This window comes from Pseudorca crassidens, chromosome 3, assembly GCF_039906515.1.
Source record: "Pseudorca crassidens isolate mPseCra1 chromosome 3, mPseCra1.hap1, whole genome shotgun sequence".
Taxonomy (NCBI): domain Eukaryota; kingdom Metazoa; phylum Chordata; class Mammalia; order Artiodactyla; family Delphinidae; genus Pseudorca; species Pseudorca crassidens.
Genome location: NC_090298.1, coordinates 169,910,633 through 169,928,265, shown reverse-complemented (window position 1 = coordinate 169,928,265; position 17,633 = coordinate 169,910,633). Strand labels below are relative to the sequence as shown.

General features: G+C 42.4%; 1 long non-coding RNA gene across 4 annotated transcripts in view; it reads left to right on the top strand.

Moving 5' to 3' along the window:
* Positions 1-14,306, top strand: part of LOC137222668 (uncharacterized) — a 36,694-nt gene extending 22,388 nt beyond the window's left edge. For 3 of the 4 annotated variants that reach the window (XR_010942540.1, XR_010942538.1, XR_010942537.1), the window contains exons 3-4: positions 9,521-9,585; positions 13,398-14,306. This is a non-coding gene — a long non-coding RNA (uncharacterized lncRNA). Of the gene's footprint in view, positions 1-6,326; positions 6,499-9,520; positions 9,586-13,397 lie in introns of all 4 variants that reach the window. The other variant, XR_010942539.1, reaches the window with a different exon arrangement.
* The last annotated feature ends 3,327 nt before the right edge of the window (positions 14,307-17,633 follow it).

Below are 17,633 nucleotides of genomic sequence, written 5' to 3'. Positions count from 1 at the left end.
GATGCAGGGGACACGGGTTCGTGCCCTGGTCCGGGAAGATCCCACGTGCCATGGAGTGGCTGGGCCCATGAGCCATGGCCGCTGAGCCTGTGCATCTGGAGCCTGTGCTCCACAACGGGAAAGGCCACAGCGGTGAGAGGCCCGCGTACCACACACACACACAAAAAAGAATCCACCTGCCAATGCAGGGGACATGGGTTCGAGCCCTGGTCTGGGAAGATCCCACATGCCATGGAGCAACTAAGCCCATGCACCACAACTACTGAGCCTGCGCTCTAGAGCCCACGAGCCACAACTACTGAAGCCCGCATGCCTAAAGCCCAAGCTCCGCAAGAAGAGAAGCCAATGCAATGAAAAGCCCACGAACCACAACAAAGAGGAGACCCCACTCACCGCAACTAGAGAAAGCCTACACGCAGCAACGAAGACCCAATGCAACCAAATAAATAAAAATTAAAAACAAACAAAAAACAGCAGTGTGACCTGATTTTGTTGGCAGGTGCAAGAACCTACTCACATGGTAAAATGGCACAGGACTCCACACACATGTAAATACACACACACACACACACACACACACACAAATGTGTGCATGAGAAAATGGCGAAATCTGAATAAGGCCTTTGTATTGTACCAAAGCCAGTCTCCTGGTTTTGACACCACACTGCAGTTACATAAGATGTTACCGCTGGGGGAAGCTGGGGAAAAAGCACACGAGAGGTCTCTGTACTATTACTGCATCTTCCATTGACAGATGAGCAGATAAAGATGTGGTACACATATACAATAGAATACTACTTGACCATAAAAAAGAATGAAATAATGCCATTTGCAGCAACATGGATGGACCTAGAGATTCTCATACTAAGTGAAGTAAGTCTGAAAGAGAAAGACAAATACCCAATGATGTCACTCATATGTTGAATCTAAAACAGGACACAGATGTACTTACCTACAAACCAGAAACAGACTCGCAGACATAGAGAACAGACCTGTGGTTGCCAAGGGGGAGAGGGGATGGGGAAGGGCTGGACTGGGAGTTTGGGATTAGTAGATGCAGACTATAATACATAGAATGGATAAACAACAGGTCTTACTATACAGCACAGGGAACTATATTCAATGTACAGCAGTAACAATGTCCTGTGATAAACCATAATAGAAAAGAGTAGGAAAAAGAATGTGTATATACACTCCTTAACATGGGAAAGGAAATAGTCACCCAAGTCCAGGAAGCACAGAGTCCCATACAGGATAAACCCTAGGAAAAACACACCAAGGCACATATTAATCAAACTAACAAAAATTAAATTCAAAGGAAAAGTATTAAAAGCAGCGAGGGAAAAACAAAAAATAACATACAATGGAATCCCCATAACGTTATCAGCTGATTTTTCAGCAGAAACTCTGCAGGCCAGAAGGGAGTGGCAGGACATACTTAAAGTGATGAAAGAGAAAAACCTACAACCAAGATTACTCTACCCAGCAAGGAACTCATTCAGATTCGATGGGGAAATCAAAAGCTTTTCAGACAAGCAAAAGCTAAGAGAATTCAGCACCACGAAACCAGCTTTACAACAAATGCTAAAGAAACTTCTCTAAGCAGGAAACACGAGAAGAAGAAGACCCACAAAAACACACCCAAATGGACTTCCTTGGGGGCACAGTGGTTAAGAATCTGCCTGCCAATGTAGGGGACACAGGTTTGAGCCCTGGTCCAGGAAGATCCCACATGCCATGGAGCAACTAAGCCTGTGTGCCATAACTACTGAGCCTGTGCACAACAACAACTGAAGTCCGCATGCCTAGAGCCCGTGCTCTGCAACAAGAGAAGCCACCACAATGAGAAGCCAGTGTACCATGATGAAGTTGCTGCAACTAGAGAAAGCCCGCACACAACAAAGAAGACCCAGTGCAGCCAAAGATACATAAATAAATTAATTAAACAAACAAACCCAAAAGAATTAAGAAACTGGTAATAGAAACATACATATTGATAATAACCTTGAATGTAAATGGATTAAATGCCCCAAACAAAAAATACAGACTGGCTGAATGGATACAAAACAAGACCTATATATATATATATATATATATATATATATATATATATATATATATATATATATATATATATATATATATATGCTGTCTACAAGAGACCCACTTCAGACCTAGGGACACATACAGACTGAAAGTGAAGGGATGGAAAAAGATATTCCATGCAAATGGAAATCAAAAGAAAGCTAGAGTAGCAATACTCGTATCAGATAAAGTAGACTTTAAAATAAAGACTGTTACAAGAGATAAGGAGGGACACTACATAATTATCAAAGGATCAATCCAAGAAGAAGATATAAGAACTATAAATGTTTATGCACCCAATATAGGAGCCCCTCAATACATAAGGCAAATGCTAACAACCATGAAAGGAGAAATCGACAGTAACACATTAATAGTAGGGGACTTTAACACCCCACTTACACAAATGGACAGATCATCCAAACGGAAAATAAACAAGGAATCACAAGCTTTAAATGACACAATAGACCAGATAGGTCTAATTGATATTTATAGAACATTCCACCCAAAAGTGGCAGAATACACTTTCTTCTCAAGGGCACACAGAACATTCTCCAGGATAGATCACATCTTGGGTCACAAATCAAGCCTCGGAAAATTTAAGAAAATTGAAATCATGTCAAGATCTTTTCTGACCACAACACTATGAGATTGGAAATCAATTACAGGAATGCAGCAAAAGCAGTTCTAAGATGGAAGTTTATAGCAATTCAATCTCACCTCAAGAAACAAGAAAAATCTCAAATAAACAATCTAACCCTACACTTAAAACAACTAGAGAAAGAAGAACAAAGAAAACCCAAAGTCAGTAGAAGGAAAGCAATCATAAAGATCAGAGCAGAAATAAATGAAATAGAAACGAAGAAAACAATAGCAAAGATCAATAAAACTAAAAGCTGGTTCTTTGAGAAAAACAAAATTGATAAACCTTAGCTAGACTCATCAAGAAAAAAAGGGAGAGGACGCAAATCAATAAAATCAGAAATGAAAAAGGAGAAATCACAACTGACACTGCAGAAATACAAAGGATTATAAGACTATTACAAACAACTATATACCACTAAAATGGACAACCATGAAGAAATGGACAAATTCTTGGAAATGTACAATTTTCCAAGACTGAACCAGGAAGAATTAGAAAATATAAACAGACCTATCACAAGTAATGAAATTGAAACCATAATTACAAATATTCCAACAAACAAAAGTCCAGGGCCAGATGGCTTCACAGGCAAATTCTATCAAACATTTAGAGAGGAGCTAAGGCCAATCCTTCTCAAACTCTTCCAAAAATTTGGAGAGGGAGAAACACTCTCAAATTCATTCTACGAAGCCACCATCACCCTGATACCAAAACCAAAAAAAGATATCACAAAAAAAGAAAATTATAGACCAGTATCACTGACGAACATAGATGCAAAAATGCTGAACAAAATACTAGCAAACAGAATCCAACAGCACATCAAAGGGATCATACACCATGATCAACTGGGATTTATCCCAGGGATGCAAGGATTCTTCAATATATGGAAATCAATCAATGTGATACATCACATTAACAAATTAAGGAATAAAAACCATATGATCATTTCAATAGATGCAGAAAAACCTTTTGACAAAATTCAACACCATTTATGATAAAAACTCTCCAGAAAATGGGCATAGAGGGAACCTACCTCAACATAATAGAGGCCATATATGATAAACCCACAGCAAGCATCATACTCAATGATGAGAAACTGAAAGCATTTCCACTAAGATCAGGAACAAGACAAGGATATCCACTCTTGCCACTCTTATTCAACATAGTTTTGGAAGTCCTAGCCACAGCAATCAGAGAAGAAAAAGAAATAAAAGGAATACAAATTGGAAAAGAAGAAGTAAAACTGTCACTGTTTGCTGATGACATGATAGTGTACATAGAAAATCATAAAGATGCCACCAGAAAACTACTAGAACTAATCAATGAATTTGGTAAGGTTGCAGGATACAAAATTAATGCACAGAAATCTCTGGCATTCCTATACACCAACAATGAAAAATCAGGAAGAGAAATTAAGGAAACACTCTCATTTACCATCGCAAGAGAAAGAATAAAATACCTAGGAATAAACCTGCCTAAGGAGGTGAAAGACTCATACTCAGAAAACTATAATACACTGATGAAGGAAATCAAAGATGACATAAACAAATGGGGAAATATACCATGTTCTTGGATTGGAAGAATCAATATTGTGAAAATGACTATAGTACCCAAAGCAATCTACAGATTCAATGCCATCCCTATCAAACTACCAATGGCATTCTTCACAGAATTAGAACAAAAATCTTACAATTCGTATGGAAACACAAAAGACCCTGAATAGCCAAAGCAATCTTGAGAAAGAAAAATGGAGTTGGAGGAATCAGGCTCCCTGACTTCAAACTATACCACAAGGCTACAGTAATTAAGACAGTATGGTACTGGCAAAAAAACAGAAATATAGATCAATGGTACAGGATAGAATGCCAGAGATAAACCCACGCACATATGGGCACCTAATTTATGACAAAGGAGTCAGGAATATACAATGGAGAAAAGACAGCCTCTTCAATAAGTGGTGCTGGGGAAACTGGACAGCTACATGTAAAAGAATGAAATTAGAACACTACCTAACACCATACACAAAAATAAACTCCAAATGGATTGAAGACTTAAATGTAAGACCAGACACTATAAAACTCTTAGAGGAAAATATTGGAAAAACACTCTTTGACATAAACCACAGCAAGATCTTTTTTGACCCACCTCCTAAAGTAATGGAAATAAAAACAAAAATAAACAAATGGGACTTCAAACCTTTTGCACAGCAAAGGAAACCACAAACAAGACAAAAAGACAACCCTCAGAATGGGAGAAAATATTTGCAAATGAAACAACAGACAAAGGATTAATTTCCAAAATATACAAACAGCTCATGGAGCTCAATATCAAAAAAACAAATAATCCAGTTAAAAAATGGGTGGGGGCTTCCCTGGTGGCGCAGTAGTTGAGAGTCCGCCTGCCGATGCGGGGGACACGAGTTCATTCCCCGGCCCAGGAGGATCCCACATGTCGCAGAACGGCTGGTCCCGTGAGCCATGGCCGCTAAGCCTGTGCGTCCGGAGGCTGTGCTCTGCAACGGGAGAGGCCACAACAGTGAGAGGCCCACGTACCGCAAAAAAAAAAAAAAAAAAAAGGCGGAAGACCTAAATAGACATTTCACCAAGGAAGACGTACAAATGGCCAAGAGGCACATGAAAAGGTGCTCAACATCACTTATTACTAGAGAAATGCAAATCAAAACTACGAGGAGTTATCACCTCACACTGGTCAGAATGACCATTATCCAAAAATCTCGAAATAGTAAATGCTGGAAAGGATGTGGTGAGAAGGGAACCCTCTTACACTGTTGATGGGAATGTAAATTGATACAGCCACTATGGAGAACAGTATGGAGGTTCCTTAAAAAACTAAAAATAGAACTACCATGTGACCCAGCAATCCCACTACTGGGCATATACCCTGAGAAAACCATAATTCAGAAAGAGACATGTACCACAATGTTCATTGCAGCACTATTTACAATGGCCAGGACACGGAACCAACCTAAATGTCCATCAACAGATGCATGGATAAAGAAGATAAGAAGATGTGGCACATATATACAATGGAATATTACTTAGCCATAAAAAGAAAAGAAATTTAGTCATTTGTAGTGAGGTGGATGGACCTAGAGTCTGTCATACAGAGTGAAGTAAGTCAGAAAGAGAAAAACAAATACCATATGCTAACGCATATATATGGAATCTAGGGGAAAAAAATTGGTACTGATGTACCTAGTGGCACGGCAGGAATAAAGAGGTAGACATAGAGAATGGACTTGAGGACATGGGGTGGGAGGGCAAAGCTGGGGCGAAGTGAGAGTAGCATCGACATATGTACACTACTGAATGTAAAATAGATAGCTAGTGGGAAGCAGCAGCATAGCACAGGGAGATCGGCTCTGTGCTTTGCGATGATCTAGAGGGGTGGGATAGGGAGGATGGCAGGGAGGCTCAAGAGGGAGGGGATATGGGGACATGTGTATGCATATGGCTGATTTGCTTTGTTGTGCAACAGAAACTAACACAGTATTGTGAAGCAATTATACTCCAGTAAAGATGTATTAAAATAAAAATATACATGTACCCCTATGTTCATAGCAGCACTATTTACAGTATAGCAGCACTATTTACAGTAGCCAAGACATGGAAGCAACCTACGTGTCCATCAACAGATGAATGGATAAAGAAGATGTGGTACACACACACACACTGGAATACTACTCAGCCATAAAAAAAATGAAATAATGCCATTTGCAGCAACATGGATGGACCTAGAGATGATCATACTAAGTAAGCCAGAAATGAACTTATTTACAAAACAGAAACAGACTCACAGACATAGAAAACAAACATGGTTATCAGAGGGGAAGGTGGGGAGAGATTAATTAGGAGTTTGGGATTAACAGATACTACTATACATAAAATAAATAAAAAACAAAGTCCTACTGTATAGCACAGGGAACTATATTTAATATCTTGTAATACTCTATAATGGAAAAGAATCTGAAAAAGAATATATACATGTATAGATAGATAGACAGATACATGTATAACTGAATCACTTTGCTGTGCACCAGAAACTATCACAACATTGTAAACCAACTATACTTCAATAAATAAAAAGCTTTGTACTTTAGCACTTACATTTTGATCTATAATTCATCTCAAAATAATTTTTGTTTATAGTGTGAAATTGGGATTAGAATTTATTTATATATGGATTTCCAGGTGTTGCAGAACAATTTCTACCTTGTATTGCCTTTTGGCAAAATTAATTGAACATATATGTAGGGTCTACCACTGGATTTTTAAATTCCATTTCATCCATCAATTCAACTATCTTTTAAAAAAAAATTTTAAATAAACTTATTTATTTTTGGCTGCATTGGGTCTTCGTTGCTGTGCTTGGACTTTCTCTAGTTGCGGCGAGCGGGGGCTACTCCTTGTTGCGGTGTGTGGTCTTCCCATTTCGGTGGCTTCTCTTGTTGCAGAGCACGGGCTCTAGATGCGCGGGCTTCAGTAGTTGTGGGACGCGGGCTCAGTAGTTGTGGCTTGCAGGCTCTAGAGCACAGGCTCAGTAGTTGTGGCGCGTGGGCTTAGTTGTTCCACGCATGTGGGATCTTCCTGGATCAGGGCTCGAACCCATGTCCTCTGCATTGGCAGGCGGCTTCCCAACCACTGCGCCACCAGGGAAGCCCAATTCAACTATCTTTATGGCAATACAACACTGTCTTGATTACTAGATGTATTAGTTTGTTGGGGAAAACTAATTGGAAGTATTTAGGGATGTGAACATTGCCTTCAATTTTGACTTAGATATAAATAGTAAATATGCACTGTCAATTGAGAAGGAATGCACAACCTAAAAGTTGAGAATTATGCCTTTCAGATAGGTCTAAGGGACTGCTCCAAAGAGATAACGGAGGGGCCAGAATATATATGAGTTTTGTTTTTTTTTAAATTTTATGTAGTTTATTTATCTGGTTGCGCTGGGTCTTAGTTGCACCAGACGGGCTCCTTAGTTGTGGCAGGCACTCTTAATTGTGGCATGCATGTGGGATCTAGTTCCCCAACCAGGGATGGAACCCTGGCCCCCTGCATTGGGAGGGCGGAGTCTTAACCACTGGACCACCAGGGAAGTCCCATATGAGTTTTTGCAAAACAAAAAAATTCCCAGGTAGTCAGAACAGCTAATTAAAGGAAACCAGACATCTTTTAAGTTAGTGAATTTAGCACTTTTCTAGGTAAGGGAAGATGCGGAGTCTGGGCTTATTTTTATTTTTTGAACTTTATTAATTTAAGTATAGCTGATTTACAGTGTTGTGTTAGTTTCAGGTGTACAGCAAAGTGATACAGTTATGCATATATATCTATATCTATATTCTTTTTCAGATTCTTTTCCATTATAGGTTATTACAAGATATTTAGCATAGTTCCTGTGCTATAGAGTAGGTCCCTGTTATTCTTTTTTCTTTTAAGACGCTATGCTAGTTTTGCAATACTGTACTTGTTTTGTGTGTGTGTGTGTGTGCGTGTGCGTGTGTGTGTGTGTGTGTGTGTGCGTGTTTTAGTTTTGGCTGTGCTGGGTCTTCACTGTGGCATGCGAACTCTTAGTTGTGGCACGCGGGATCTAGTTCCCCGACCAGGGATCGAACCGGGGCCCCCTGCCTTGGGAGTGGGGAGTCTTACCCACTGGACCACCAGGCAAGCCCCTCTATTCTGTTTTAGCCTGGGCTGATTGAAATAATTCCTTTCCTATGCACCTTAACCATCTAGGGCCAGTATCCTGCTTTTCTCCATCCTGAATCGCCCCAGGGTGCACCGCTGAGGGCGGCTGCAGGGGCTGCTGGTTGGCCAGGCTCAACGTCCTTTGTTTATTGATGGGGCAGGCAACATTCTTAGTCCAGGACAGGCACTGTCAGGGCTGCCTGAACACCTGCGTTTTGAGCACAGATGGGTTACAAGATGACTTCCATATAAGGGAGTGAATTGAGCATAACATGAACTTCACATTTGTTTGGGTGCAGTTTTCTCCGAGGGAAACACTAAGTGAGCTTAAGAAACTGTACACAGGGACTTCCCTGGTGGCGTGGTGGTTGAGACTCTGCCTGCCAATGCAGGGGACACGGGTTCGAGCCCTGGTCCGGGAAGATCCCACATGCCGCGGAGCAGCTAAGCCTGGGCACCACAACTACTGAAGCCCGCGTGCCACAACTACTGAGCCTGTGCGCCACAACTACTGAAGCCCGTGCGTCTACAACCCGTGCTCCGCAACAAGAGAAGCCACCGCAATGAGAAGCCTGTGCACCACAAGGAAGAGTAGCCCCCCGCTTGCCGCAACTAGAGAAAGCCCGGGCGCAGCTACGAAGACCCAATGCAGCCAAAAATAAAATAAATTAATTAATTAATTAATTTTTTAAAAAAGAAAAGAAACTGCACACACTCGGTTGAACAGAGCCTGGTAAGAACACATAGACACATACACACCACAGGAAAGGCTTTTCAGGATAATTCCAGGAATAGTTTCTGAAATTTCAAAGGCGGCAGAATTACACCCAACCCTACTTAGTAATAAATAATAGATGATACAAGTTATGAAGAATTACCACAAAATTCAGGGTGGTGGTGACCGCTGGGGTCTGGGGGAGTAGCAGTCAGGGTGGGGCACCCTCAAAAGACCAGGAGTTGCCTCAGTCTGTTCATAAGTGTGGGTGCCCAGTCTGTGGTGCCCATTTATTATTTATTCCTCAAGCTTAGCAAGTGAAAAAAAAAAGCACAACCTAAATGTTGAGAATTATGTTTTATTTGGCAGATGTTCTGAGGACTCAAGCCCAGAAGACAGCTTCTCAGATCACTCTGAGGGACCGCTCCAAAGAGGTAAGGGAGGAACCAGGGTACAGAGAAGTTTTGCAACAAAACCCAAGTAGTTGGAACAGCAAAAAGATTACTGTTAATTAAAGAAAACCAGGGAGTTCCCTGGTGGCCTAGTGGTTAGGATTTGGACTTTTCACTGCAAAGGCCTGGGTTCGATCCCTGGTCCGGGAAGCATCCCGCATGCCACTCGGTGTGGGCAAAATACAAAAAAACAAAAGGAAAAAAAAAAAAAAAGAAATCCAGACATCTCAAGTTAATGAATTTAGCACTTTTCTGGGTATGCGAAGAGGCAGGAGTCTGGGCTCATTGACATCATTCCTTTGCTGTGCACCTTGACTGTCTAGGACCAGTATCTTGTTCTTTCTAATCCTGAGTCCCCACCCCCCCGCCCCCAGTGTGCACCGTTTTGGGGGGTGGCTGCAGTGGCCGAGGGCTTGGCGGGCAGCAGCCCCTTTGTCTCCGTCCTGAGTTCCCCCCTGGCTCACTGTCGGGGCTTGGGGGCGGCGGGGTAGGGCTGGTAGTGGCTGACGGCCTTCTGGCCACAGCGCCCTGTGTCTGCTGATATGGCAGGCAACATTTTTCATTCACAATCTGAACACGGTTTTTTTAACTTGAAATGATTAAACGTAGCGCACAACATTTAGTGCATTCTTTTCTGAGTGCCACGTATTGTACTTCTCCATAATATTTCAAAGGCGATTTTCAGCATGAAACAATATCCAGTTTTCCAATATTTTCTTCACCATATTAGGTCACCCCCTCCCAGTTTTTTGTTTTTTTTTTTTTTGCGGTACGCGGGCCTCTCACTGTTGTGGCCTCTCCCGTTGCGGAGCACAGGCTCCGTCCCTCCCAGTTTTGATTCCAATCTTGGTTTGGAAGAGCTTCTAAAATCTTTCATTCCGGTCCCTTGAAACTTAACCATTGTTTTGTTTTTGTTTTTTACAGATGTAAGGGCAAATCAAATTGAGAACAAGAGCCCTAACTCTCCCTGTTGAAAATAAGGAAAGAGATTTATCCCTTCTCCTTTTGGTAGACCATTTTCTTTAGAGAACGTGTGGTGGGGTAAATTCTTTCTCTGTCCTTTGAAATGTAAATAAACCTTTTTAAAAGCTAAGTAAGGCTCTTGCGAGCTTTACCACCCGGGAGTCTTTCGGGAGGACCTGAGAGCCTTCTCCCTGAAATGCAGTTGTCAGGGGAGCTCGTGCCCCTCTGTGCAAAACTCCCTCCTGTCCTAAAGGTAAAAGTGGGTTTTGCCTTTGAATAAAGTCAGTTAACTAACACAGATGGTCACCCAGTTACCAGGAGGAGTGAATTTGAACTAAGCGTGACCGATGCTCTCGGGGTCTCTCACCTGAGGACTGGTTATGGCTTATCTTGAGAACAGGTATTCATGAGTTGCATCCATTTAGCTCCAAAAGGGGACGAAATGTTTTTCTGTTTTTGCAACCTCTTAGCGGATTGCCTGCCATGTGCCTCACATTTTGGCTTAGTGCTGTCAATAATAAAAGTTTTTTTTTAAAATTTTTATTGGAGTATAGTTGATTCACAATGCTGTGTTAGTTTCTGCTGTACAGCAAAGTGAATAAGTTATACATATATCTACTCTTTTTTAGATTCTTTTTCCATATAGATCATTACAGAATATTGAGCAGAGTTCCCTGTGCTATACAGTAGGTCCTTATTAGTTATCTGTTTTATATATAATAGTGTGTATATGTCAATCCCAATCTCCCAATTTATCCCTCCCCCCTTTTCCCCGCTGGTAACCATAAGTTTGTTTTCTACACCTATGACTCTATATCTGTTTTCTTTCTTTTCTACATTTGTGAGAGGTTTTCTGGGTTGGCAGGAGGTCTTGTTTTGAACTCTTTGTGAATTAAAAATGCTACTTGCCGGGAATTCCCTGGTGGTCCAGTGGTTAGGACTCGGTGCTTTCACTGCTGGGGGGCCCGGGTTCAATCCCTGTTCGGGGAACTAAGATCCCAAAGCCCTGCGGGGCAGCCAAAAAATAAATAAAAATTAAAAAAATTACAATGCTGCCTTCCCTATCAGTAAACAAAGGACGTTGCAGCCATCACAGGACAGCCACCCCTGAAGGGGAGCCCCGAGGGAACTCAAGGTGGAGACAGGATGTCCCCCAGCAAGCTGTCAGCCTCTGTAGCCACCCCCCACCCTCCAATGATGCACCCTGAGGACACTCAGGATGAGAAAGCCCAGGATACTGGCCCCAGATAGCTGAGGTGTATCTTGGAATTTAAAAAGCCACTAGCCTTAACTGTCTCTTCCTCTTTTATCTGAATTGCCTGATCCCGAGGCGCTCTCTCCCTCCCTCTCTCTCTCTCTCTCTCTCTCTCTCTCTCTCTCTCTCTCTCTCTCTCTCCCTCTGTCTCTCTCTCCCCCATCAACCTCGCCTCCTGCTGCTTCCCCTTTCCCAGCAAAGGAAGACAGAAAATCAGAAGCAATCACAGCTCCCTTTATGGAGAAACCTGTTACAGGGAGAGATGAACTGTCCTTGGTGCTTAGGTGCACACCCTTGGACCAGAGCAGAACTTAGAGCTTTAGCTAAGGAATTTCCCAAACCTAGTCAAGATCCACCGGGATTTGCTAAGGAGTTTGAGTTAACCATCCGAACCTATGAGCCCAGCTTTGCAGATCTATATCAATTAATATAGCTGTTAGTTTCCGAAAGTAAAGCACAGGAGTGGATAGAGAAAGCAAGCTGAAAGACACCCTCAGAGAATTTCCATCTACGTAGCCCGCAGACTGGAGCTGAATGCAGGCAGTTGGCTGGTAAACTACTCAGACTTATCCCAGGGCTTTTCCCCAAAGCCTTAGACTGGGCAAAGATTCAGCAATGTAGACAAAGACCAGAGGAATCAATCGCGGATTACTATGAGGGCTTCGAGAAAACTTCGAAACAATATTCAGGCGTGACACCTGACTCATTCTCTAACCACCAAAATGATCCTCTACTTAACTCTGCCTTTTTAGAAGGCATAGATGGTGAATTGGCTACTCTATTTTATTATTATTATTATTTTTATTGAAGTAGAGTTGTTAATTTCTGCTGTACAGCAAAGTGTACACTCTTCTTCATATTCTCTTCCATTATGGTTTATCACAGGATATTGAATATAGTTCCCTGTGCTAGACAGTAGGACCTTGTTTATGCATCCTGTATATAATAGTTTGCATCTGCTAACCCCAAACTCCCACACCTTCCCACCTCCACCCCCTTCCCTTGGCAACCACAAGTCTGTTCTCTATGTCTGTGAGTCTGTTTCTGTTTTGTAGATAAGTTCATTTGTGTTGTATTTTACTTTATTTTTTAATTTTTGGCTGCACCACGAGGCTTGTGGGATCTTAGTTCCCTGACCAGGGATTGAACCCGGGCCCTCAGCAGTGAGAGCATGGAATCCTAACCACTGGAGCTCCAGGGAATTCCCTGTGTCATATTTTAGATTCCACATATAAGTGATATCGTATGGTATTTGTCTTTCTCTTTCTGGCTTACTTCACTTAGTATGATAATCTCTGGGGCCATCCATGTTGCTGCAAATGGCATTATTTCATTCTTTTTTATGGCTGAGTAATATTCCATTGTATATATATACCATATCTTCTTTATCTAGTCATCTGTCGATAGACATTTAGGTTCTTTCCATGCCTTGGCTATTGTAAATAGTGCTGCTATGAACATAGGGGTGCATGTATCTTTTTGAATTACAGTTTTGTCTAGATATATGCCCACGAGTGGGATTGCTGGCTTACCTGGCAACTCTATTTTTATTAACTGACAATCCTTTATCTCCTAGGATTGACCTTCGAGAAAGCCCAATGGATAATGCTGATTTTATATTACTCACTGATGGTTCACGTCTACAAGGACCTCAGGAAGGTACCAGGCTGGCTATGCCATTGTTTCTCCAGTGTCTATCTTTGAAAATGGTCCCTTGCCTTATATCTCTTCCACCCAACAGGCTGAATTAATAGCACTAATAAGAGCCTGTTTGTTGGCAAAAGGAAAATTTGTTAATATTTACACAACTAGTATGCTTTTGGAGTGGCATATGATTTTGGTATGCTTTGGAAACAAAGAGGACTTTTTTTTTTTTTTTTGGGCCTCGCTGCATGTGGAATCTTAGTGCCCCAACCAGGGATCGAACCCATATCCCCTGTATTGGAAGTAGAGTCTTAACCACTGGACAGCCAGGGAAGTTCCAAAGAGGACTTTTTAACATCCTCAGGACCGTGTATCAAAAATGGGAAACAGACACAAATGAACCTATCTACAAAACAGACAAACTCACAGACATAGAGAATAGACTTGTGGGGACTTCCCTGGTGGTGCAGTGGTTAAGAATCCGCCTGCCAATGCAGGGGACACGGGTTCGAGCCCTGGTCTGGGAAGATCCCACATGCCGCGGAGCAACTAAGCCCACGCGCCACAACTACTGAGCCTGAGCTCTAGAGCCCTCGAGCCACAACTACTGAGCCCGCGTGCCACAACTACTGAAGCCTGAGCGCCTAGAGCCTGTGCTCCGCATCAAGAGAAGCCACAGCAATGAGAAGCTGTACACTGCAACGAAGAGTGGCCCCCGCTCGCCACAACTAGAGAAAGCCGGAGTGCAGCAACAAAGACCCAACACAGCCAAAAATAAATAATAAATAAATAAATAAATTTATTTAAAAAAAAAAAAAAGAGAGAGAATAGACTTGTAGATGCCAAGGCAGAGGGGGTGGTGGAGGAGGGATGGGTTGGGAGTTTGGGGTTAGCAGATGCAAACTACTATATATAGAATGGATAGACAACAAGGTCCTACTATATAGCACAGGGAACCATATTCAATATCCTGTGATAAACCATATTGGAAAAGAATATATGTATAAAAAAGAATGTGTATATATATATATATATATATATATGCATAACTGAATCACTTTGCTGGACAGTAGAAAGTAATACAACATTGAAAATCAGCTATACTTAAATTTAAAAAAATAGGAAATAAGTAGTGGAGTTACTAGATGCAATTCTTTTTTTTTTTAAATTTATTTAAATTTGAGTCTTTGTTGCAGCCCTCGGGCTTTCTCTAGTTGCAGCGAGCAGGGGCTACTCTTCGTCGCGGTGGGTAGGCTTCTCATTACGGTGGCTTCTCTTGTTGCGGAGCACGGGCTCTAGGTGCGTGGGCTTCAGTAGTTGTGGCACGTGGGCTCAGTAGTTGTGGCTTGTGGGCTCTAGAGCGCAGGCTCAGTAGTGGCGCACGGGCTTAGTTGCTCCACGGCATGTGGGATCTTCCCGGACCAGGGCTCGAACCTGTGTCCCCTGCATTGGCAGGCGGATTCTTAACCACTGCACCACCAGGGAAGTCCCTAGATGCAATTCTGCTACCAAGGGCACTTGCCATTGTTAAGGCATCAGATCATTCTAAGGGTGACACTGCAGAAGCAAAAGGAAATTCTCTAGTGGATAACACTCCCAAGCAGAAGCTTTACAAGCCAACAAGGACCAACTAACCGCTGCCTTTCCCTTTCAGCCTCCCAGTAACCTTACTGACATATTGTTCAAGTTTCAGAGAATGGTACCAGACAAAGAAAAAGACACCTGGACACAGAATGCAGGAAGATTCAACTCCAATACAGAGCTGTGGATAGGCCCAAAAGGGAAGCCTATCCTTCTGTTTGGAGCTCAATATCCTATTTTACAATATACTCATGAGTTAACCCGTTGGAACCCAGATAAGATGGTGTTATGGGGTAAACAATATTTTTGGAAGCCTTCTTTTACTATACCTCCAAAGGTCTATTCAGGATACAGTCCTTGTCCCAAATATAACCCATGGAAGCCAATCCATTGTTCTCAAGGACATTTTCCATTACCTGTGGGTCCTTTTGAAGTATACCAGGTTGGTTTTATACAAATGCCTCCTTCCCATGGTTATCAATATGTTCTTGTTATGATTTGTACGTTTTCACACTGGGTTGAGGCATTCCCATGTAGATGTGCCACAGCACAATCAGTAGGGAAATTGATTTTAATATTTATTTATTTGTTATTTTTATTTATTTATTTTTGTTGCGCCGGATCTTAGTTGCAGCATTCAGGATCTTCAGTTGTGGCAAGCGGGATCTTTAGTTGAGGCACGTGGGATCTTTAGTTGCGGTATGCGGACTCTTGGTTGTGGCATGCATGCAGGATCTAGTTCCCTGAACAGGGATCAAACACGGGCCCCCTGCATTGGGAGAGTGGGGTTCGATCCCTGGTTGGGGAACTAAGATCCCACAAGCCGTTTGCTGTGGCCAAAAAAAAAAAAAGAGATAGTGATTGGTATGGAGCATTTTGGGTCAGGTGACCAGGAATATAATGGGTCGCACCTAATGGGACTCGATGGCTTTGTGGGTTCAACCTATGGCCCTGACTTCTGCCATGATGGATAGGAAGATGTACTTTGGGATTCCCTTAGACGCAACCCCAGCAAATTTACCATCAATATGAGCCCGATGAACCAAAAGATCTGTGTCTCACTGGTAGGATCACTTAACAGCTATTTTGTACCTTCAGTAGGACTGGAAGATGTAATTTCCCACAGTGAAGTCTTAACAGAATTCACCATAAGGCCTTAAATGATAGTAACCAGCCTATTAGCCTACTGAATTCTGAGGTCTCTGTAAGGTCCGTTGGTTCGGGTGAAAGGAGGCCCGGGGGGTAAGAGAAAACATCGACCAGTATGAGGTAGGAGAGGCATTGAGACATAACGACTTCACCTGTTCTGGGAATCAACAAGAGACTCTAACTTCCTGCCCAGAAAACAATGGGGCTGACGGGAAGGGAAAATGGGCTTACGCCCCACAACAGACCAACCAACACCTGGCCCTGCTGTATCCTCACCAAATAAGGAATTACCCTGTATAGCAAACCACCCCCTCCCCTTGCAAGCCGCCTTCTGCTTTTACCCCAATAAAAATCCCCCTTATCCAGTACTGGACGCGACTTCTCTGGCCCCTTTCTTTCAGACCAGTGAACCTCGCCCGGGAGCGCTCCCTAATAAAGCTCACATGAAGCTTTCCTTTGTTTCGCGGTGCCGTTTGTTAAGATCCGACCTTACAGTCTCTATGATGAGGAAAGCTGTGTTACAAAATCATATGGTCCTTGATATCCTTACAACATCTCAGGGAGGCACCTGTGCCATAATTCAAACTGAATCCTGTGTTTTCATACCAGATGAATACTCCAATATAGTACATTTAATAAGCTACCTGAAAAATCAGATTGCTGCCTTAGAGGACCTACTTCCTAGCCTTGGTGAACTTTTGGGAAGCTGGTTTTGCTCTGGAAGCTCGTAGCTTAAATCCCTACTTGTGACTTCATTAATGTTACTAGGTATATTACTTATATCCTGTCTATTTTATAAGATTGTTGTCTCTTACATTACCCAGTATGTAACCAGGCCTCCAACAAAATTGATGATGGCTAAACATCTTGAGGAAATAGATCTCATTTATAACTCTAGACAGAACAATTGTAATAGTGTAATTCTAGGTATGGGAAAAAGCAACAGGGCAAAACATTTCCTGGATCATAGTAAACTAGTAAGACAGGTGATCCAGAGAATTTTAAATGATCAACAGGGCCCCATCTGGGACTTCCTTGGTGGCGCAGTGGTTAAGAATCCGCCTGCCAATGCAGGAGACACGGGTTCGAGCCCTGGCCCAGGAAGATACCACATGCCGTGGAGCAACTAAGCCCTTGTACCACAATTACTGAGCCTGAGCTCTAGAGCATGTGAGCCACAACTACTGAGCCCACGTGCCACAACTACTGAAGCCCGCATGCCTAGAGCCCGTGCTCTACAACAAGAGAAGCCACCGCAATGAGAAGCCCGCGCACCACAACGAAGAGTAGCCCCCGCTCACCGCAACTAGAGAGAGCCTGTGCAGCAACAAAGACCCAACACAGACAAAAAAAAAAAAAGTCATTACATTTCTAATCACTATGGAAAAGAGGTTGAGGATTTAATTTAAAAGATAATGTGTCGGGCTTCATTGGGTGC